Below are 24,632 nucleotides of genomic sequence, written 5' to 3' on the forward strand. Positions count from 1 at the left end.
CCTCTCAGGCCAAGAATGGCTGCCTGTATTCCAAGAGTTTAATGAATTGATTTTAAAATGCATTTTTTTTTTCTTTATGGAAAGGTGCAAATGTCACGGTCCCTGTGGAAGGTCAGGTGACAACATGTAGGATTCTGTTCTCTCACTCTATCAATCACTTGGGTCTAAGGGACCAAACTCAGGCAATCGGGGTTGACAGCAGGTGCCTTTGCTGGCTGATACACTTTGCTGGACCTTCATTGATCTCTCTTGAAAGGCAAAGCTGTCAAATATAGCTCTGGAGAATTTTTCATTCACTGTAGTGTCTGAATTTCTTATTTGTATTTATCAAATTCTTCTGATATTTCAAAAAGAATTCTTCCTTTGTATCCATGAGAGATGAGGGTCTTAATTTCCTTTCTTGAAGTGCCTCCTTCTAGTTCAGGAATTAAGGTCACACTGGTTTCATTACATCAGTTAGGGAATATGTCATATGAAAGTGATTGTATAGAGTTAGTATAAACTTATCCTGAATCTCCTCAAGCGGTCGCACTCACATGTGAGCACACACATGCACACACTCACACACAGATACACACAGATGCACATATCCATATACACAAAAATACACCCATGCAGATGTAACTTTATAACAATATTTTGTAATTTAATAAGTGGATGGTCTCATTGTCAACCTACAGGAAATCCTTAAAAGGTCTTGTGTGTTTTGGTTTTGCTTTTAGTAAGTAAAATTTTCCAACTTAGTTCTTCTTTGAGATGGATGAGTGAACTGTCTGGCATGTATGTGTGATGTTTGGGGCACAGGGGAGGCTTGCAAGGAAATAGAATGAAAGGACTGGAGGAAAAGGCAAAATTGTGATTAACACAGTGGTTTCGGTAAGACTGAAAGAAAAGCAAAGATGAACAACACAGGTGATCTATGTGGAAGGAACTGAAATAAATGAGGCAGAGACCCTAGTGGCATGAGGTCAGCACCCTAGAGTCAGACCACAGACACTTGCCACTGAGTTCATGGAGCACAGCACTGCCTAAATCAGATCCACAATCTCCAGGCCCAAATATGTGTAGTTTTGAAAAATAAATATGGGGGTGGAGGGGACGAAATAAATATTGGGGGAAATGTGAACTGTTGGCTATATTTTCATTTCTCAAGAACATTTAAAGGAATTTTAGACCACCAGGCACTCAAAGAGTGTTTCTCTGGAGCCAAAGATTCAAGGTGGGTGGGCAGGGCCAGTGCTTCCTTTCATGACCTCTGCAGGTCCTTTAGTTCTGGTTAGCTCAGCCACTTAACACTTCCAGCAAAACTTCCTGTTGTTTTCTTCTTCAGATTCAGTCTGATAAGGAGCAAGGTGGGAAGTCACTTAAGGCCATGTCTTTTTTTTTCCCTCTCTCTCTCATCTCTGGTAAGTGGAGGTCTATCTTCATACAGGATGCCGTGGTATATAAAACAAACCACAGCAGACCATCCGAGGTGTGCTGCGGGCTTTTAGTTTTCTGCACTGGACAAAGTTTGCTTACTGTGTTTTCAAGGCAAAGAACAGTCTTTCTGCCTTCCCCATCTCTGCTGTTCCTGTTTGCAGATTCAGTATGACATGGACCTGAGAGATGAGGCATGCCTAGGCTCTTTGATAAAGTCCGACTGCATCAATAATTGCAGAAATAGAGTGTTAAATTAAAAAAAAAAAAGAAAGAAAGAAAAAATAAAAAGAAAAAGTCATAAGCAATGGTGCCCTGGCAGGCAGCCAGACCTCTAGTCCATGTTTACTGTACGCTGCTAAACCCAGGTGGAGACAGAAGGCGCAGGTTGCCCATCAGGACTGGTTCCCCCAAGAAGCTGTCATCCTTCGTATTCAAATAGAATGATGTGTTCAGAATTTTTGGAAAGGTTTGTTTCTGCTTGGCAAAGAAAAAGGACGTGGAGTAGACTACAACATAACAAATAGGTTCCAGCTGTTTAAAATTATGCTACTTTAAAAAAAAAAAAAAAAAAAAGGAGTTCTTGTAAAAGTATTCTCCATTTTCTGGAACTATTGCATTTTAATTAAATTCAAACCTAAATGACTTGCTCATTTTAAAGTACCAGTCTCTCCAAATTAAAGGCTGAGATAGCACAACAGCTCTTGATAGACCAGCTGGTGGCAATAATGTTGTGTCCATAACTTTAATGAACTCCTTTACTTAGTTTGTATGTTTAAAAAAAAAACAAAACACTTGACTTACCACCCAGAAGACTCCTCCAATCACACTAAAACCATGTGACTCCTGGGAAAGCAACACGGAGTGAGTTGGGAGAACTCAGCATCAGGATGCAGGAGACATGACAACCACGTCACCATCTGTAGGTCACAAGAATTTGAGCACTTTTCTTCAGTCTAGGTTTTATATGGAGATGTATGCTCCTTGATGCTCAATCTCAGATAACTATCTTATGAGACTTCAGAAGATAATTATGATGGACTGTACTTCCAACATGTCTTAAAATCAACCAGAAACATAACTTGGTCTCCTAAGTGGCTGGGGCTTTCCCAGGACGTGCTTTGGGACTCTTCCCATGCCTTCCCCACACCTCCTTCCTGTGAGTGGGAAGGTTCGTGCTGCCTTCTGTTGCTTGGGACTCAAAGTCAGATCTTATTGTGATACTGGTACCTTCTGGTTACAAAACTCCCTGTTCCTAAGTCTTTTAATTCTTTGACAAATCAATTCAGATCACGACAATTCATCTAAATTCAAAGGGTAATTTAAAACACATTAACTATTTACTAGATTCTATCCAATGTTAAAAGTCAAATGGTAGGTGTTTGATATTCAACATACTAGAATGTCATAAAATATTTACAATGACAAACTCCTCACCACTGAGTAGAATAACGAAGATTTCTCCTAGCAAGTTGCGAGACCCACAAATGGCTCCAATGCTGGCCTTTTTGCCTCTGTTTATTGTTGTTTTTTTTTTTTTAAAAGGAAAATCCCACCATCTAAATCTTTATTTCTTTTTATTTTGATTAGACATCACTTTCAAACATGAGTGCTTCCCTTTTTCCATTAATGTATTTATTTAATCACTTTACAGCCTGATTGCAGCCCCCTCCCTCTTTTCCTCCCAGTCCTACCCTCATCATCCTCTCCCCCACTCCTCCCTCTCCTTTTTCTCAAAGATAGAGGGGTCATCCATGGGTAGCAACCCACCCTGGCACAAGTCTCAGCAGGACTAAGCACATCCTCTCCAACTGAGGCCAGACAAGGAAGCCCAGCTAGGGGAACGGGCTCCAAAGACAGGGAGCAGAGTCAGACACAGCTCCTGCTCTAATTTTTAGGGGACCCACATATTGACCAATCCATATATCTGCCTCATATGTGTAGGGGGCTTAGGCCCAGGCCATACATGCTCTTTGCTTGGTGGTTCAGTCTCTGTAAGCTCCCACAGGCCCAGGTTAGTTTATTCTGTAGGCCTCAACCCCTCCAGCTCCCTCAACCGTTCCTCCCACTCTTCCACAGAACTCCCTGAGCTCAGTCTATTGTTTGGCTGTGGGTCTCCTCCTCTGTTTCCATCAGCTACTGGATGAAGCTTCTCACAGGACAGCTATACTAGGCTCCTCTCTGTAAGCACAGCATACACTATTATTAACAGTGTCAAGGGCTGGCTCTCTCCCACAGGGTGGGTCTCAAGTTGGGCCAGTCATTGGCCCTCAATCTCTGCTCCATCTTTATCCCTACACTTCTTGTAGGCAAGACAAATTTGGGGTGGGTTGATTTTGTGGGTGGGTTGGGGTCCCCCTCCCTCCACTGGAACTCCTACCTGTCTACAGGAGGTGTTGAAATCAGGCTCCATATGCCCCACTGTTAGGAGTCTCAGCTAGGGTCACCCCAATAGACTCCCAGGAACTTCACCAATCCCAGAGATGCCCAATTTCCATTCTCTCTCCCAGTCCTTCCCCTCTGCACCCGACACCTGACCCTCTTCGTTCCCCTCCCTATCCAGTTCCTACACTTGACATATCTTCCTGAAGCATTATTCTAAGATTTAGAGAGAGAAGAGAGCGGTTATGATTCTCTAAAAGAGGAGACTATACACCGCTTCTCAAGTCTTCTACATGACCTTGTACGCACACTCCTAAAGCCCCACTTCCTGTGTGTGAAGATTTGAGGGACTCAGAGCTGGGGACGCTTGGTTGTCTTTGTCACATAAAAAGATTTGTGTAACAGAGAATACACAGAGCCATTTTATGTGGGGACGAAGCTAAGTTGGTATTATAAGACCTAGGTGTGTTGACCAGGCTTGACCATGCTATTCTCACCCTTTGAACCTTTCCCTAATGGAATATCAGTCTTGTACGGGCTTAACAAGGTCCTAAACACTTCTTACCCAGCATTGTTCGCCTTTGCTATATCAGTTATTTTTTTATCTAAACTGCTACCCACAATTATTTCATGAACTATCAGCAATATGAACATTTTGATGAATGTTTCATTCAACAATATTTCAATATAAAAACATTTATAAAATGTATTTGCAAGGCACATCTTAATGTTTTTAAGTTTAACAACTGACCTTTTGTAATGGTAACGATAAAATACAAAATCATTCTTTATGCACACACACACAATTACATGTACAAAATAAATTCTTAGGAGAAACAAAAACAGCAAAGTGATTCTAAAATTAAAAGGCAATTGCTATAAGAAATAAAGAAGGTAAATGCCACTGGAAATGTGCCTTCCTACCTACTGTCATAGAGGAATTTTTTTTCTACAAATGGCGTGGAAGCTTTCTTTTAAAACATATTCTATTTACAGATCACCAGAGAGATCTCACTACTCTCTCTTCTCTAGGAAAGCTTGGGCTACAGGGTTCATGTGGTGTGTTATTTTTCTGCGAGGTAGCTGTAGAACCCTAGGTGAGAAAATTGAGAAAGACCAAAAAATCAGTGATGAGTCAGAGACGATGAAAAAGAGGGCTCCCGGAGGCCTTCCTGCTGATTACCCTTGCAAACTGCTTCTTTACCCCACAGGAAGGACGGGGTAGAGTCTTGTTGGGGCCAGAGATTGGTTAGGATCCCTTTAGGCCACATATAACACTAGCCTGCTAAAAACTCAGAATGCACTTCAGAGGGGTAGGTATGACAAATCTCCGAGAAATCAATTCAAATGTGATTTTTTTAACAGTAAAAATGAATCCTTTATTACGTTTCTTTTTATTGAAGGCCTGCCATATGTTTATCATTCAGAATTCAGATGTACACAGAGCCTTAAGTTGTATAGTCCAGATTGGTACCCAGGCAGCCAGACTCCAGGGTGTAAGGCCCACACTCTGCAGTAGGAAATCACCAATACCTTGGGTATCTCCCCATAATTTAACAGTCCCAGGGCTCACTGTTTGAACTGCAATGCAGTTAAGACAAGGTGAGTCTGGTAGTTTGGATAGGAATGGCCTCCATAGGCTCGTAGATTTGAGTTCTTGGTCACTAGGGAGCAGCATGATTAGGAGATGCGGCCTTGTTGGAGGAAGGGTGTTACTGGGGGTATGCTTTAAGGTTTCAGATGTATAGGCCAGACTCAGCCTCTCTCTCTCTCTCTCTCTCTCTCTCTCTCTCTCTCTCTCTCTCTCTCTCTCTCTCTCCTTGTTGCCTGCCTATCCAGATGTAGAAAGTTTTCTGACATGATAATAATAAACTAAGCCTCTAAACTGTAAGCCAGCCCCAATTAGATGCTTTCCTTTGTAGGAGCTGCAGTGGTCATGGTGTCTCTTTGAAGCAATAGAAACCATAAGATAGGAAGTGATGGCTAGATCCTGGGGACTTGTCTCTCTCACACACACACACACACAAGAGGCTTGGTGTAACTAGAAAATAAATAGTAACACCAAGAGTTAGCATGCATGTAGTGATACACATTATACCAAATATTTTGTGTTCGTGCACACACATAAGTCGTAGTGCTTCAGTCTGAAGACACCCTACTAGTGACACGGTGCTTCCTTCACTCTACAAGTCTAGTGACTAGAACTCAAAGGTTGACACAATCTTCCAGAGTCACAAAGCTAGTATATTGACATGCTTTGTTTACGATTGATATTTTTTTTTTTTTTTTTTGTATCATATTATCAGCTCTTGGTATAAAAGCCTTGAGTCTCAAGGTAGATGAAATACTATGACAACCAGAATAAACAGAAAACAGGAACGAAAGCTCACAGAGCGTCTCCTTTGCTGCACTCAGTTGTGACTAGGCACCAAGTACATCTGGGCATGGACCCTGAGTCAGCTACTAAGGGATCCATGGTGTGAGCAGATCATTCTGGGCCTGTGCTTTGGTTTCTCTGTCTATCGAGGAAGCGGGGTGTGGTAAGCTGTTGATTCTGAATCATCCAGTGGTGATAAACTATGCTCAAGAAAATGTGTATATGAAAATAAGATGCAAAACTATTTTCTACTTGGTAGTAGCATCATATTATACTAAAAGGATTTTTTTTTTAGCGAAGAGATTTTTTGTCCATATTCTCAGTTACTAGAACAGTGGTTGGCATGTCATAGGGTCTCTAAACGCCATCAGTTGAGTTATTAATTTGATGAAACCTCCTCTTCTCATTGAGGTTGCATCACATTTGCCCTGGCTTAGGAGTTCCCAGATCTTTCCACAGCCCTGTTGGATATGGAAGAGCTAATGCTGAGCTAAATGCAAAGGCCAAATGCTGCCTTTACACCATAGCCCTGGAAAATCCATGTGCTATGACACACGATTTACAATTTACCAACTTGTCCAACAAGTGAGCAGGCACATGTGTGCTATCTGTCACCCAGGGCGTTAATCTTCTAGTATTAATGCTGCTTATCTTTGACAGCTGTTACTTACCATGAGTTTCCCACATGACAAAACCCAGGCAAGCAGATAAATGCACAGTATTTCCTGCATTTGTAGACTGCCTACGAACGCAAACAGAGCGCGGTTCTGTTTAAGGCACAACTCAGTTGTATTTCTCCTCAAATTACAGGAATCAACATTTATCAGGGCTTACATAATTCCAAATGCTTCCTTAATGATGTAGCAACAAAACAGGTTAAGGCTGACTGTTAATATAAATGATTCAGACTTTCCAAATAATTGCTAAAACAAGGAAGCAGTGTGCTCAAACAGAAGCAAAAGACTTTTAAAATGCATGCCAAGTTTAAGCTTTGGGTTGGTCGAACTATAAGACAGCCATTCCATTGTGAGAGCTCTGTATTTCATCACGAAACACCATGGTTGGCCTTTCTTCTGCATTCTAGGTATCCCATGACACCCTGTGTCCGTTATCCAGGCGCAGAATGATGACTGTCTAAATGTCTCCAGAAAGATCGGCTGTATGAGACCCTAGGTATTACAAAAATGTAAATCATTGAAACAAATAGAATTTACTTTAACTTAATGAAATAAAGCTACTGCAGCATAAAAAAAAATACTCTATGGCAGACAATATTTCCTAACTCTTACCTATCACTTAACCATGGCAATGGCAGTTTAACATGAGGGGTGGGGGAAAGGAAGCCATTGACAGTGGGCTGCAGGTTCCCATGCTAAGAGTGATCTGGCCCCTTCTTCACCACTTAAATTGAATGTGGCATTTCAAGAAGCCCTCCACCAGGCTCCAGCTAAGTCGCAATTGTTATTCTCTAAAGGCAAGTTTTCAGTAGGATGGATCTAAGGAAGGAGCATTTTTGAAGTAATAAACCAACAAAGCTCTCTACTGAAAGAATGAAAGCTGAGAAAAGTCTAGTACAAGTCGCCTGCCGAATAGCAGAGAAAAGAAATGGTGGCGTTCTTATGCAGCATTTATCACAGATTCTCTTAAACCATTCCTCATTGCTGTCTTCTGCATTCATTATGAAGTCAAAAGTTTTTCTTGGGGATCGGGTGGGGGGCACCAATGAATGGTATTTTGTCTTGTTTATGAAGCCTAAAATTAATATGGGGGAGGGGAGATTTTTCTCCCTTGCTTTATTGTCTGCGTGTTTTAAATTGGCTGCTCTAATGCCAGGACATACTCAAAATATGAAAAGAAAATATAGACTGAATAACCCTGAATACTAAACCTATTGAAATTTCGTGGTGTGTGTGTGTGTGTGTGTGTGTGTGTGTGTGTGTGTGCACGTGTGTTGAAGAGATGAGCTGCTAAGGCAGACAAAAGGAAACTTGGTAGACAGTAACTAAGAGTAAACTGTATTCATTCTTTAGTTAGAGTAAATAACGAACTTATGAAAATATGCTATGTAAGAGGAACAGTATAATATAAACACTTGAGCTGCCTGATGCAGAATTAGAAGCTAGCCATCCCTTCTTCTGTTTCTATGGATACTTCCCTGTCACTCAGGTCTGGAGAGGCCAGCCTGAGGACATTCTAGACCATGGATCTTGCCAACATATAACGTAAGTGTCTCAATCATATCGCCATGATGTTGTCATGAACATTTGCACTCTAGGAAATCTTTACCGGAAGCTGATGCTCACATCTGGGGCACAAAACAGAGGGAAACCAAACACTTACCAGTCCACTATGGAGAAGCCTGAGTCACAAAATACCTGGAGACCTCGCCATTCATTTTTATTGTTTTTTTATGTTTACCTTCTCTTCCCACAAAGAAAGGTAGGTGTGTACCACAAATCATGTCAATCCAAGTCCCACATGTGCAATTTAGTCATATTTATCCTGAAGAAATGCCATTCACGGTACCAGGTAGAGCTGAGATTGTAAAGCTAGTCCCTACCCATGTTGAAAATATAATTACAAAGCCAAGGTTTAGCGAGCCAGTGGCTTAGGGCCCCTTCCTAAGAACCTTTATACCTACCTCTCTGTGTATTCAGGTTATTGAACATTCTGGAATAATACAATAAAATTATTTTCTTTTTGAGGATATTAATATTAGAGCCATGAAAGGTTGATAGAAAACAAAAGCAGGAAATAAGAAAAAGCAGACCCACGAAGTTGTGCTTCTCACAGGTCATGTGTACAATGTGAGAGCCAGTGAGAGAAAACCCAACAACTGCAGAGCCAAAGGCTGGCACTGAGTCAGCTGGGACAGTGACATCCTTCGTGTCATCTTATCTCCTAGCATGAAAGGAAGCAGAAGCAAAGGCCAAGGTCTTTTCTCAATTAGCAGCCAGAAAACCAGCTCTGAAAGAGAAAAGGCAAGCTGTTTGTAGGAACATGTTTATAATGATGGAAATTCAGAGAGAAAAGTCAATGATAAGTGGACTTCTAATTTAAATAAAAAAAAATAAAGTCTAGAGGGAGAAAGGGAAGGAGGAAATGGTATGATCGTAATTCAATTGACATGTGTAAAAAGAATAATAAAATCAGTAGAAATTTTTTAAATAATTGATTTTTTTTAAGTTCCAAAGTATCAGAGAGCAAAAGTGAGCAAATCTGAAAATAGAAACATCATCAAACAGCAATATTTATACCTAAGATGAACAAAGAGTTGAAATTATTCAAATGAAATAACACTTAACAATGGGGAAAAGTGTAATTAAAATTAAATCTATCCGGACAGCAGTGGCGCATTTGGGAGGCAGATCTCGGTGAGTTCGAGGCCAGCCTCGTCTACAGAGTGAGTTCTAGGACAGTCAGGGCTACACAGAGAAGCCCTGCCTTGAAAAAAAAATTTTAAATCTATCTCTCATAGTAAAGTGATTAAACAACAACAACAACAACAAAAAAAACTGTCAAGAGGAAAACGGTTTCCAGACAATGATTCATAAATAATCTTAACTTGGAATTTGGGACTCCTAAACACACACACACACACACACACACACACACACACACACACACACAATACCCAAAGCGACCTGGGGAGAAAAGGCTTTATTTCACTCACGGTTCCATGTAACAGTTCATCATCAGTAGCAGTGAGGGCAGGAACTCAAACAGGGCAGGATCCTGAAGGCAGGAGCTGATGCAGAGGCCATGGAGGGGTGCTGCTTACTGGCTTGCTCCTCCTGGCTTGTTTGTGTTCTTATGGAACCCAGGACCACCCACCGAGGGATGGCCCCACCCACAATGGGCTGGGTGCTCCCCATTAAACACTAATTTTTAAAATGCCCTCTGGCTTGCCTACAGCCTGATCTTATGGAGGCATTTACTGAGGTTCCCTCCTCTTCAGTGACCCCAGCTTGTGTCAATTTGGCAAAAACTAGCCAGCAGAGATACTTCCACAGGAAGCTGACCATTGCCCCAGCTCACAGTACCTTTAAGAGTCACAGAAGTTCACTTGGCTGCTCCTCACCGACATCAAGATAACCCAGATCAGCCCAGTGGTGGTAGCACACACCTTTAATCCCATCACTCGGGAGGCAGAGGCAGGCAGACCTCCATGAGTTCGAGGCCAGCCTGATCTACAAAGCAAGTTCAGGACAGCCAAAGCTACACAGAGAGACCCTGTCTTGAAAAAACAAAACAAACAAAAACAAACAAACAAAGAAACAAAAATTACCCAAGTCACACAGTTCCTCTGAGTCTCCGTCAAAAGACTGAGCCAGAAGATTCATTTACTGTAGCCCTCTAACTCTGAAGGATTAACAATCAGCAGAGGCCCGTGGGCTGGGGGTTCTGATTTCAGGATCCCTCACAAGGCTCAGAGAAGAACATCAGCACATCTTGGATGCTAGAACAAACAGCCTCTGTGACCCATCACGAGGCACTTTACTTGAAGCTGCTCTTGCCGCGGTAGACAGATGCTACTTCTCCTCAGTCAGGTGCTACTCCTCCTCAGGCAAGTGCTACTCCTCCTCAGGCAGGCGCTATTCCCCACCTTAGGCAGGTGCTGTGCAAACTGACCGTGGTGATCACCACACCTTTCCTTCCCTTTCTGTAGACCAGAGTGAGCACAAGCCAAGCTACTTTCACATTTGAATAAAGGAGACTTTTTAAAGGATCTTCTACTTTGCTAAATTCAGGAAGGTTCATCAGTTCACCAGACTGCTAACCACCTAGGTTCAAAGCAACACTGCTTTGAAAGGCATTTTCTTTTACTTCTCAGGAGTCTATGACCACAGTCCAGGCAAGTCTGTATTTACACATGATGCTTTTAACAGAGGAATGCGTGCTGCTCGGTGCGGTCACCAGATGGGTCGTACGTAGGTACATTTACTGCCTTGATTTGAATGACATTTTTCAGAGACAGCATTTAAAATTTATCTCCAAATAATTGATCACAAACAGTAAAACTGGGCATTTCTACTTGTTTGGCCTTTGCAAACACGCCCCTTTCAAGTTAGTTGCCTCACTGTTCTACACCCTAGAGTTGCTAGTAAACCCTTCTGGAGCACAGTGGGGTTTGCACAAGTGTTATTACTATTGGCTGCCAATCAAACTCCACCCTACCGACGTCTGGCGTTGTTGACTTAATGGAACTTGAAACTGAAAGGTCTTTTTCAAAATACAACCCTGGAAGTGACTTGGCATGTTCCATCACTGCTAAGCTACAATATTTGGCCTTGTATTAAGCTACCATTTTAGGGTCAAAAAAATCAGTGTTTGGCAGTAGGTCAGACAGCTCAATGGGTGTAATTCTTTCCTACAGTTAAAAAAAAAAAAAAGCCAATATGTGGTAGCATGTACTACAGTTCCACCATTGGGGAGGCAGAGATGGGTGTTCCCAGGGTTCTCCAGGCGAGAAATCAAACGTACTTAGTGAGCTTCATGCCAATGAAAGACCCTCAACATCTCAAAAAAGGACAGCACTTGAAGTTGTCCTAGGGCCTCTGCATATGCGCGCGCGCGCACACACACACACACACACACACACACACACACATACTCATGAACACATGCACATATATACAAATTTCTCTTTACTCTTCTATGTCTTGTCTTTTCAATAGTAGAATCTTAACACTTATTATTTTAGTACTCAATATTCCAGTGGCAGATTTGTTCTGTGAAATAGGAAACGAAGTTTTCCTAGTTTAATGAGGTTTTTGTTTTTATGGCCATGATGACTTTACCCAAGCAATTCTATCCTAATTTAAGATGTGTTTAAAAACATTTATTATATTGTTGTTGGAACCATGGGTTACATTAATCACTTCTGGAGGGAGTCTGGAGTTAATACTTGTAAGATAATTAATTATTCACATTGCATAAAAAAAAGAAACAATTACTCTATCCAACTGATAATAACTGTAGCAGTTGTTTGGCTTGGAATCTTTGAGATAAAACTAAGATTAACATTTCTGTCTTATGGTCAGACTCCATACCATAATATCAAGCTACCCCCCTAACACCTTCTTCTTTGGAAAAATGTAATTACATGCCCTGAAATCGACTGCCTAGCTCTGAGTGGCAAAGGCAATCTTCTGCCCGCTGGGCTGGTTAGGACTGTGACATTGATCTCACTCCCCAGGCCTTGGGGAGCTCTTGTCCTACAGAACACATCATCTGTTTCCTGCTGCAGATGGGAAATCGCATTTGCAGCTGAGTGGGCTGCCCCTGGGTTCATGGCTCTCTTATCTCTTCAACTCCTGTCTGCAGTTGCAGTCCTGGTAATTGTGCAACTGTACCCTGATGCCAGCCTCTGGGCTGCACCTATTTCATTGTTCCACTGAGTCAGCTATAATTGCCTATCTGTTGTCATCTAATTGTTTGTGCCCTTCTTGTTCTGCTCTGCTGGCCAGAGACGTTAGCCTTAAGTAATAACAGCTGCACCCTCTGCGCGTCAGCCCAACCCCCATCTCTGCTCCCAGACTCTCTGCATAGGACCTCACTCTGCCTCCAGTTTAACACCTCCTTCCTTTCTCCACTCACCTGGAAACTCTGGCACTCATGCCTTCCCTCCTTCCCAGAATTCCCAGTGGGTTTCCAGCGGCTTACGCTACAGATAGCAAAAACTGAGATCCGGAATGACATCGAGTCGTTCAGATGAAATACATGTAAACCTTGAGAAGAGTTTAGCATTTAACTTGAGGGTTCAAGTAAAAAAAACAAAAAACAAAAAACAAAAAACGTGGGTTTCTACTCGTGAATACACTTAGCATCTTTTCACATTTTTAACCCAGTTTCTTCTACTTTACTGTAAAAGACAGGAAGGGTTAGGGAGGGGGCTTGGTTGGTAAAGAGCTCGCCATGTAATCATAAGGACCTGAGGTCAAATTTCCAGCATGCGTGTCTGTGGCTGAGTGTGGTAATGTGCACCTGCAATCCTAGCACTCGGGAGGCAGAGACAGAAGGATGCCTGGGATTTACTGACCAAGAAACCAAATTGGTTTGCTGCAGGTTCAGTGAGAGATCTTGTCTTAACACTAAGATAGAGAAGCAATTGAGGAAGCTACCTAAGGAGGACCTCTGGCCTCCACATGCATACATGTATGCACACGCGCGAACACACCTGAACACGTATGCGAACAGAGAGAGACAGAGACGGAGAGACAGACGGGACTATCAGGCTAGGGATACAAAGTAGTGATAGAGCACTTGCCTAGACCACACCTCCAAGAACCACAAGATAATAGTAATACTAGTGAGACCAATAGTAAGTTAACAAACAGACTAGTAACTTCAACAGTTTTCCGAACTGACATTTTACAGTAGTTTGATCAGAATAGTATAGTTGTTTTCACATGTTTCTTGGTCTTAGGCATCAAGCCTCATAAATACAGACTGCTTTTGTTATGCTTCAGGTAGTCATGATAGAATGAACATAAGAATAAATATACTTTTGAAGTTTACACATCCTCCCAAGCATTCTGTGCAACACACATGACTAAAATAGTGTTCTTAGATGAAAATTGACGTTTAATGTTCTCAACTCTTATGAAAATTATAAGATGATTAAATAATATCCTGACACTTTAAACATATGGATGTGAAAAAACACAGAAATCTCACAACTAAATATTAATTTTACAGATGGAAAAACTAGAACCGAGTACGGCGAATCGGTATCTCAAATCTCACACAGACCACTGCTTCTGGACTCCTTTGGCATTTTCCTTTTAAATAGAGGAAGAAGCTATGTTTTCTGATTTGCTTCCATGTGGGGAGGCCTCATCTGCATGCGGCTTGCATGTGTTCCTCTAGCTTGAAGTGTTGGCTAAATTTACATTGTTTCCAGAATGGCAAAACACCACGACTTTACGCGTTCCTGTGTGTAAGCCAGCATATGCCGTTTTCCATCCAGACCTTGTGCTGTATTCTTGATTCACACCTTTTCACTTTGTCTTGGCAATGACCTTGTGTGGATATTGCTATCTCCATTCTGCAAAGGAGAATAATGACACTGACAAAATATGCATTAGATCCCAGATTACGTAGGAAGCTGGTGATAAAAATGCAACATGCAAGCCCAGGACGGTCTGATGATTAAGGCTTCACTAAGACCATTTCATCACCGAATGTTCATATCATAGCCCAGGGATAAATGGTGGAAGAGAGTCAAAGACTGGACAAATTGTGGAAATAGTCATGGAACAGTCAAAGTGGTACCTACACATTTGCTTGGAAGAACTAATGTAGAGTCAATCTGGCATACCTACCAGATATGCTCAGAAGTATTGTTCCATATTAATAAATGGGTGTGTTTGGGGGGATATAGAAATAGAGTAATGCTTATGCCCAATTTCCTGAGAAAGCGCCAGATTGATTTCCAAAGTGGTTGTACAAGTTTGCACTCCCACAAGCAACGAAGGAGTGTTCCCCTTTCTCCGCATCCTCTACAGCATGTGCCCTCACTTGAATTTTTTATCTTAGCCATTCAGATAGGTGTAAGATGGAATCTCAGAGCCATCTTGATTTGCATTTCCCTGATGACTAAGGATGTTGAGCATTTCTTTAAGTGTTTATCAGCCATTCGATATTCCTCTGTTGAGAATTCTCTATTTAGCTCTGTACCACATTTCTTAATTGGGTTTTTTGGTTCACTCTGGTATTTAACTTTTATTCCTTCTCAAATCTCTGATGGGGTTGAAGACCAGATAGTTTCGTCTTTCAATTAAGCTTACTAGGTTAGAGGTTAAGATGTTTTTAGATCAAAATAGATGTTTTATGTTAAAAGAGATGAGACATGATAGATATTGATCTTCATTCAGAAATTTGCACCTAACAAGATAGGAAAGATGTTTACTTCAAAATACAAATACCCAAATCACTATGAATGTAACGTTTATATAATTCCTGATTGTCTCGTGGTTCTTCCTGCTGTATGTAGTTTATTTTATTCATGTGTAATAAATGTATACATTAAAAAAGAAGCATAATTTTAAAAAAGAAATATAGTAACAAAGGCTCTCATTATATAATCTCCAGAATCCTTTGTAGAAAGTTCTGATGATCTTGAAAAAGACTGGATATCAATTTGCGATATTGCCTTACTGAAATAACATATCCTAATTTATATGTTAAATCTAGTCAACTAGCATAGACTTTTTAATTTAAAATTAATTTAAATTAGATGGATATCTTACTTCCATGTGTGCCTGTGCACCCTATACATATAGTGCCCAAGAAGGCAGGAAAAGGGAATCAGATTCTGTGGGACTGGAGTTACAGAAGGTTGGGAGCTGCCGTGTGGGTGCTGGGAATTGCTGGAGTGTTTTGGAAGAACAACCAGTCCCCTTCTCCACTGAGCCAGTTCTCCAGCCCCATTGCTGGGAACCTTGAAATGCATACTATTTTGAACTTGAGAAATTCCTTTGACATGCCCTAATTTCCTGAAGCCTCCAAGAATGGATTCCACTTTAATAACTCCCGGGTCTCTGCTTTTCATAGAATCTGAGACATAGTGGAGGACAGACAGGATAATATCCAAGCAGCCATTGTGACTTTGGTAGTAATAACGAATTTCAGTTTGCTGAAATTTACCCCGATTGTACTTCATAATACAGCCAAGGAAGAGGACGGTATCTACCCTTCAACTTTCACACTGCTGTTTGAAACCCAAGTCCCCATGAGAAGCCATGCCATCTGACAGACTAGTTCCCTCATTCCTTGCCCTGAGACCCTCTTCAAAAGTTCCCCATTAATTTCCACATTTTATAGTTTGTTTTCTTCTTTTTCTAAAGTTCATGGGCAACTACCGGCATAAGACTACTATGGAGATTCCACTGCCCTTTCCTTCATAATGAAATTGTGTGGCTATGGGAGGAGAAGTGAGACTGCTTAGAGGCCATCAGTTAGAGACATCCAAGTGTCAAATTTTAGTGGGTCTTTCGATACTATATGTCAAACCCTATGCTATCAGAGAGAGAGAGACAGAGACAGAAACAGAGAGACAGAGAGACACAGAGACAGAGACAGAGAGACAGAGACGGAGACAGAGAGACAGAGACAGAGAGACAGAGACAGAGACAGATGAGACAGAGAGAGACAGAGACAGAGACAGAGAGAGATGAGACAGAGAGAAACAGAGACAGAGTGACAGAGAGACAGAGACAGAGACAGACAGACAGACAGACAGACAGACAGACAGACAGAGAGTTCCTGAAGTCATCATGCTTCAAGATACTCGAACTTGAACACTGATGGTCTTGTTTTATTTTTGTTTTGCTGGTTCCTTAGTGACCACTCACTATATAACCCTGTCTCTCTTAGAACTTGTTATGTAACCAGGCTGGACTAGAGCTCACAGCACTTGTCTGTACTTCACAAGCGCTGGGATGAGTGGTGTGTAACATCATGCCCAGCTACCGCTGCTGATCTCAATGGTACTTCTTTGGGTGTTTTGAGACAGGGATTCTTTGTGTAGCACTGGCTGTCGTAGAATTCACTCTATATACAAGGCTAGCCTAGAACTCAGAGATCTGCCTGCTTCTGCCTCCCAACTGCTGGGATTAAAGGTGTGTGCTACCGACTGCCTGGCACCCAATGGTACTCTTATTCTGTAAACAGTAACAGCTTTTGCCCAGGTGAATTATGACTAGAGTTCTTCCCTGTATGCTATACAGGAACTCCTGATGAGACACATATGCCACTGAAAGAAATTAGAAATATGGCAGTCTGGGACGCTAGACTAGCAAGGCGCTGCCATCTCGTCCCCAACAGCTTAAATTTCGCTGAGTGCTCATTCTGTAGACTCCAGCTCTCTGACACAACAGCCCCTGACTAAGACGGGCACTCCATCTAATTAACCAGGTACAACAGCACGCAAATCCAGGCCATCGGTGACTATAGAGTGAAAATAAATAACTCCCTCAGAAGTCTGAAATATGAAGGCTTACCTCTTTCTGGCATAGTTTGTGCTGCTTTATCAGTTCAACAGTCTTCATTCCTAAGAATGAACTGTGATTAAAGGACGTTACTGGCGTCTGGTTGATTTCTCATGCAAAATAAGTGCACATATGTACATACAATATATTTACATATGTATATAGTGTATGTACATGTATATGTGTATGTGCACATGCGATGTGTGTATACGTATATAAAATATACACATGTGTGATATGTACATATGTGTATGTAATGTATGGTGTATGTATGCATGTGTAACATGTATACATATATGTGACGTAGATAAGAGTTTTTATGCATGTAAGAACCTTTACTCTATGAGCACATTATGTATTCAATATCTTTCCCTCCCTCTCAGACCACTATAAAAATAATGAGAAGAAAAAAAGATACAGGCAGAAAAAGCAAGAAGAAAATAATATCATGTCCCACTGTCTGCCTGAGATGACATATGAGTGAGCCTGCCTCAGGGACAAGTTGGTAAGACCTATCAATCTTGAATCTACAAAACTGAACTAAATAGTTTCTTAGTAGGAATTTTACGGGGCAGGAGCAATGTTTTAGTGGTTAAAAGCACTTACTGCTCCTGCAGAGGGCCTAGGTTTGGTCCCTCACACCCAAGTGGTGGCTCACACTGTCTGCAACTCCAGTTCCACGAGAGACCTTCCTTTGATTTCCACAGCCACCAGATATACAAGTGCATAGACACACATGCATAGGCACACATGCATAGACACGCATGCATAGACATGCATGCATAGACACGCATGCATAGACACACATGCATCGACACACATGCATAGACACGCATGCATAGACACGCATGCATAGACACGCATGCATAGACACACATGTAAGCAAATACTCATACAATATAACTCAACTTTCATAGTTGTGAGGTGCTGTGTCAGTGCTGACCATCAAACCCAGGTCCTCCAGAAAAACCACAAGTACTCTTAACCACCGAACCATCTCTCCAACCTCATAAGTAAATTTTTATAAAGTGTTTGGACTGATGACCATACCTAGGAACTTTCTTGTTCCCAAGTATCTTTAAAATTACAGTATAGAAAGCAGATGTAGAAACAGTCACTGACCAAACAGAGCAAATGAAGTGGCAAATGTTGTTTTAATTGAATCTCCCAGATCATTCTATTTTACTAATAAAGACTTAGGAGCCAGATGTTGTGGTTAAAAACCTGCTCGCTCAGAAAGGCAGGGAAAGTACCCAGCTGAACTTCTTACTTGGTTCATCTCCCATTGGAGAAGGCCCAATATGCTCACTAGCTCAGCTGACAGCCCAGGAGGAAAAGGCCAAAACACCCAAGGCCAAAGGCTTGCTAGCTCAAGGCCCAAACAGCCAAAGTCCAGGGAGATGAAGAGTTCAAGAGCTAGAGAGCTAAGAGCCAAAGAGCTAAAAGCTAAAGAGCTAAAGCTAAAAATCCCAAGAGTAAAGCCTGAAGAGCCAAAGGCTAAAGACCCCTTCTACTTCTACACACTGTCTTAAATACCCCTCAGCTCAAAGTCCCTCCTACTCTTTAATCCCTGTCAGCTGGTTGTTTTCTCCACCTCTTGACCTATGGGTAACTTTATTAAATCCTGTATACAGATAGCTCTTGGGTTAAAGGTGTGTATTAGGGCTCAACCACACCACACAACAGACAGGTTTTTACAAATCGCAGTCTCAGGGAACACATTGGGATCAAATATCCTGCAACAGACAAGATACCTCCCCGCAAAGGAAAATCACCAAAGAAAAAAAATGATTCATCAACTCTATATAGCCCTTGAGGAGCTTGGGGAATTCTTCTCTCCCTGCAACAGGACAGGCAAGAATATAAAAAGGTACACAGATTTTAAAAATAATAAAATAAAAGTTATCCGAGGTTACGCACTTTGGGGGCTTTATTTTAAATGGGCAGTTATTAAGTATACAAAAGCTGAGTGTTGTCTGCTAACTTGGGTCAGAAATTCTTATTATTTGCAAAAGCATAGTCATGTCAACATGCCTCTGCGGTAGAAACACACAAGGAGGAAGAAAAAAAGGTTTGTGGGCATCTGTGATGGTAGGAGAATCTGGAGAGCATGAAAATTTAGTTACTGTAATAAGATGCTAAGACTTCCTAGTATTGGCATACTAGACATACAAACATTGATCCAGTTCATAATGCAAGAACTGATGGCCCCAAAAGATCAATACATAAGGAAGACACTTCAAGATGAGAGGACCCAAACACAGGAAATAAAAGAACAGCGTTTACATTAACAAAAGGTTTCTGCAGAGCAAGGACGTGCTAACTGATAATGCAAATGCGGCTGGATTAGCATACCATGAGGCACATGTCTAGGCGAGTCTGTGACTGTTTTGTAAAAGAAAGTTTGATCACAAAGGCTCTGATCTAATCGATGTTTCAGCCCTTTGATTGACTCGAATTTTGAATAGGCTATTGGGCAGTGGTGGAATGTGAAAGATCAAACCTGCTTGGAAGAAGTTGATCTCTGGCTTGTGTCTTTGGTGTGTATGCTTAGTCCTGGCCATTTTTCTCTTTGCCTCCTGCCTACCATGAAATAAATAGCTTTTCTCCCCCCAACATAAATGTAGTAAAGTCAATTGACCATGGAATAAAACAATGAACCAAAGTAACTCGTTCCTATGTGAAATTATCTTCATATAAATATATATATATATGTGTGTGTGTGTGTGTGTGTGTGTGTGTGTGTGTGTATTTACATAGTATACATGCATTTATATGTATATAAATATATGTGTGCAATTACATATATATGTATATGTGTGTATGTCATAGCAACAAAAATGTCAACCTATAAAATATGGGAATATATTTGCCAAAATTCATCTAACAAAAGCCTATCACTGGGCTGGAGAGATGGCTCAGTGGTTAAGAGCACTGACTACTCTTCCAGAGGTCCTGAGTTCAATTCCCAGCAACCACTTGGTGGCTCACAACCATCTATAATGTGACTTGGTGTGTACTGTATACATAATACATAAATCTTTTTTTAAAAAGGCTGTTACCAAAAATATACATGGAACTAAATGAACTTAATGACAAAATATGTATGAGCAGATAGTTCTCAGAAGAGGAAACACAGTTCCTAGCTATATGGAGAAAAAGCTAAATATTATTAGCAATAGTGGAAATGCAAAGTAGAACTAGAGCAAGATGCCGTGCTGTGGTTTCATGGAATGGAAATTGTAGAAAAAAAAATACTGCCAAAGAAGTGGAGAAGAGGGAACTAGAGACACTGTTGGCCGTGCTGTGAATTAGTACGGTCATGAAAAACACAATGGCGGGTTCTCCAAATACTAGATGTGACTCTACCATATGGTCCAGAGAACATTCTTCTGGGCATATCTCCAAAAGAAATGCAATAAACATACCAACGAGCTATCTGTTCATCTTAGCACTGCTCAAATAGCTAATAGAGCTGTAATATCAGCTTATGTGACCATCAACAAATGAACAAATAATAATTTGATATATATTCATAATGAAAGAAAGAAATCTTGCCATGTGGCAAAACAGGCGGGTCGGTGAACTACTACAGTAAACTAAAGAAGCGAGCCGCACAAGGTCAAGCAGCAGGTGTTCGTTCTAATGTGTAGAAGCTTAAAGACGGTTGCACTGAAAGTATGACAGTGACTACTGGAGGCTGAGAGCAGGATGAGGGTTGACCATTAAGATTTGGCTGGATTGCTTCAGTGTACATTATATGTATGTACGCGAATATCTCACTGAATTCCATAAATATGTGCTGTTTGAATATTAATAATAAATAATAATGAAAGCAAAATAACAGTTAGAAATATTATTTATAAATACTAAGGTAACAATGGGGGAAACTGCAAAAATTGAACATCACACCCTCAGACATGAAGCTGGAACTGGGCTGGATATGGAAGAAGAGACTGCAGGTTTTTTAACAGGAAATGTCCAGCTTCTAACTTGTAAATGCCTCCCATAAGTGAAAACAAACGAAATTCCAGGAGACTTAGCTTCGTGGCTGAGAGCACTTGCCACACCAGCCTGACATGCTGCGTTCAATCCTCAGAACCTACAGAATGGCCCAGCATCTAAAAACCCACCAAGATATGGAGGTCTGCCTCAGATGACTCCGTGGAAGCTCTTGGCTCAGCTAGCCTGGCCTACGCAGCTGTGAAGGGTTCTTGTCTCACATGGAAAGTTGGGTACCAGCACAGGGAGTTTGTTCTCCGACCTCCATGAGTACACCCACATGCACACACCAGAACACGCACACTCATTTAATATGCCACACGTCTCACACACATACACACACATGTGCACATGTCAATTGCAACAACAGCAAAAATTAAATATAAAAGGAGGGAAGTGTATATCATATAGATCATGTGTATATACACATCTATCATATGATATATCCTGTATAAGCAATAAATATGTGTGTGTATATATATATATATATATATATATATATAAAACTTAAGAATGTGAATTTTTGGCACAGCTCCTAGTTATATTTGGCCTTTTGCAAGTTGAGTGTGCGTGTGTGTGTGTATCTGTATGTGTGTGTGTGTGTATGATTTTATCTGCTACTAAAGGCTGAAGTTTTACTTTTTATAGCTTTAACAAATCACCATAAGGTTGTTTAAAGGAAATACTTCTATCTTGTCACTTCTGTAATTTCTAGGGACTAAACCTTTGCCTGGCTAACATAGATGCCTCAAAATGTAGCTGTTGGACAACACACAAAGATACAAAACTACAAAGATATTATTTAGTAAAGTATTGCTGGATGAATTGCCATGGGTGGGGAGGAAGGAAGTTCTAAGGAACACTCAACTTGCAGAATGCCAAATATAACTGGGAGCTGTGCCGAATAATCACATCCTTAAGAAACCAAAACCAGAGCAAAACCATATCAAACCACTACTAAAGGAAAATAGAATAAAACATATTCAAGGTGATACATTTTTACATACACTTAATATGCATGGAATGGAGCTTGTTAACCCAGAATATTAGTTTGTATTTCGATATTTTAACATATAGAAAGGTCAGTGGTTGCTATATTTAATTCTCATTATTAGGCTGAGTTCAGCCCAGAAAGTGATATGACTCCTTCAGTGTGCAAGTGTATAGGGGAGGGTAACATAGGTGTGAGTGTCCATGTTCATGTGTGTGAGCACGTGTGTGTCTGTATATATATATATATATATGTGCACGTGACTATGTATATGTGTGTGTGGCCATCCAACGCTGATGCTGTGATTTCTCAGTAACTCTCTGCCTTATGCTTTTAGATAGAGTCTCTCATACAACATGGAATTCACTGAATCTGCTAAACTGGCTTGCCAGTGGCAAGCTCTACCTGTCTCCTCCTCCCTTGTGCTGGTTTGCAGGTGTGCACCACTGTACCTGGATTTAACGTGGGTGCCAATGATCTGAACATTATGAAGATATCATAGTGAAAAACAAATATTTTAAACACTAAATAAGAGATAAATTTTGAAATTCAGAAGAGAAAATGTTATTATTTACTGATTGTGGTTTTAATGTGAAATATTCCCCCATAAACTAATGTTTTTTTTATTTGGTCCCAAGCTGGAAATGGGCCTTGAACTGAAGCCTTGAGGTAGGAAGACATCATTGGGGTAGGATGTTTCTTAATGTAGTCCCACTTTCCTGTGCGTTTTCTGATTCCTGACTGCGAGAGCAATACCGCCAGGCACCTCGCTTTCCTGTTGCCATGACTCCCCCACCATGACAGAGTCTATCCCTGCTTAAATCGTAAGACAAAACAAGTTCCTCCCCCACTGTGGTTATTTCTTGGCATGTATTTGATCAGAGCGATTGGAAAGCAGTTGACATGGAAGAGCGGTACCAAGGAGATCAGACTAAAGTTCACAGGCCTCTGGAGCCAGTTTGCAAAAGGAAAGAAAAGGAGCATGAATCATAGTCTAGAAAAGCCCCAAAATGCGATTAGCAGAGTTTGGCGGGCCACTTTGGAATTCTAGAAGACCCGAATGCCACGACAAGTACGGACAGTAGAGGCGGTGCCTACGGGGCTTCAGGGGGGAAAAAAAACTCCAGTGGGAAGTAGTTTGGGGTGATCTGTGTCATACTCTGACAAAGACTATAGCTGTAGTCTGCCCACGATCTGAGACCCTGAGTGAAGATGAATTCAAATCAATGAACTAGCTTCCTTGGCAGAGGAAATCACAAGATGTCCAGACTGTATCGTGATTCCTGTCCACTGTTGTCAGCTGAGTCCACAGTGAGAATGAGGAGCAAGCCAAGTGGTGAAAAAGAAAAAAGTGTGCAAGATACAGACAACTTTGCTGCCCAAATAATTGCAATCTAACAGTGAGTAGCCCCATTAAAGCAAACCTGAGTTCTTCAATGGAACCAGGAAAGGTGCATGGAAGGCAAGATGTATCCAAAACCTCATCAAATGTGGTTGAAAGGACAAGGAAAAACAAACCTGAGAATGCTGTCCCAGAAATTCTCTGCTAAAGTGAAAATCAACAGCAAAAACCTAGGGAACTTACACAGAAATTGATGCAGTTATAAGCCAAGAGAAAAAATATAATTTGAGGACACCATACACATGGTATTGGTTTTTTAGGCACAAAGTTCTGGAGTAAATGGATCTCAGAGCATAGCGTCTTGCACAGAGATTACAGAGAGCCTTGAAGCCAGATAATGTGTGTTAGCATAATGTATGCTACCACGAAGTCTCGAGACACCACTGTGTGAAGGCTAAGTTATGGTGGAGACCTCCCCTCCCCCATATTGTGCAACTATTTTATACGAATTGAAAAAAATTCCATTCTGAGGAGAGTAGGGTGACTCTTAAGACTCAAGAACTAAACAAAATTTACAAGGCTAGGGGAGTAGAGAAACTTCACAGTTACAGGGAAACCCTTGAAACATACAAGACCCACAGTTTCTGGAGTGTAGACTCTCCAGCCAGCCATGTTGCAGCCTATGATGAATGTAGGAAATTTCAAGGATGGAGTTTCACGAGTGGTCGTCCATACTGGAATGGTATTGTCAGCGAGGCCACTGACTTTGAATCATCTGTAGTGTTGTATAGCAGTTCCCTTTGGGTTGAACCATTCCCTCTTTGAGAAAGCTTATTCAGACTTGTAGCATAATTAAAATGTAGAAGGTTCAGAAAGTAAACAAAACTGAGAAGTCTTAGGAAGTTCCTAAAGTTTACACGACCTCCTCCCCACGTTTTCATAAACAGTAACAATTGCAGAGCATAGAAAATTTTCTAATGGGCTTAGCTTAAAGTCATGGAGGAAACTCAAGGGATCCAGCTTTTGTGATCCAACTCCCATCCAAGAATAGATTTTTGGTGAATCAGATGTCACGGAGTCATCTGGAGAGAACTGACATTTGTGTGTATCTGCCTGGGGGGGGAA

This window comes from Acomys russatus, chromosome 30 (assembly GCF_903995435.1).
Source record: "Acomys russatus chromosome 30, mAcoRus1.1, whole genome shotgun sequence".
NCBI lineage: Eukaryota > Metazoa > Chordata > Mammalia > Rodentia > Muridae > Acomys > Acomys russatus.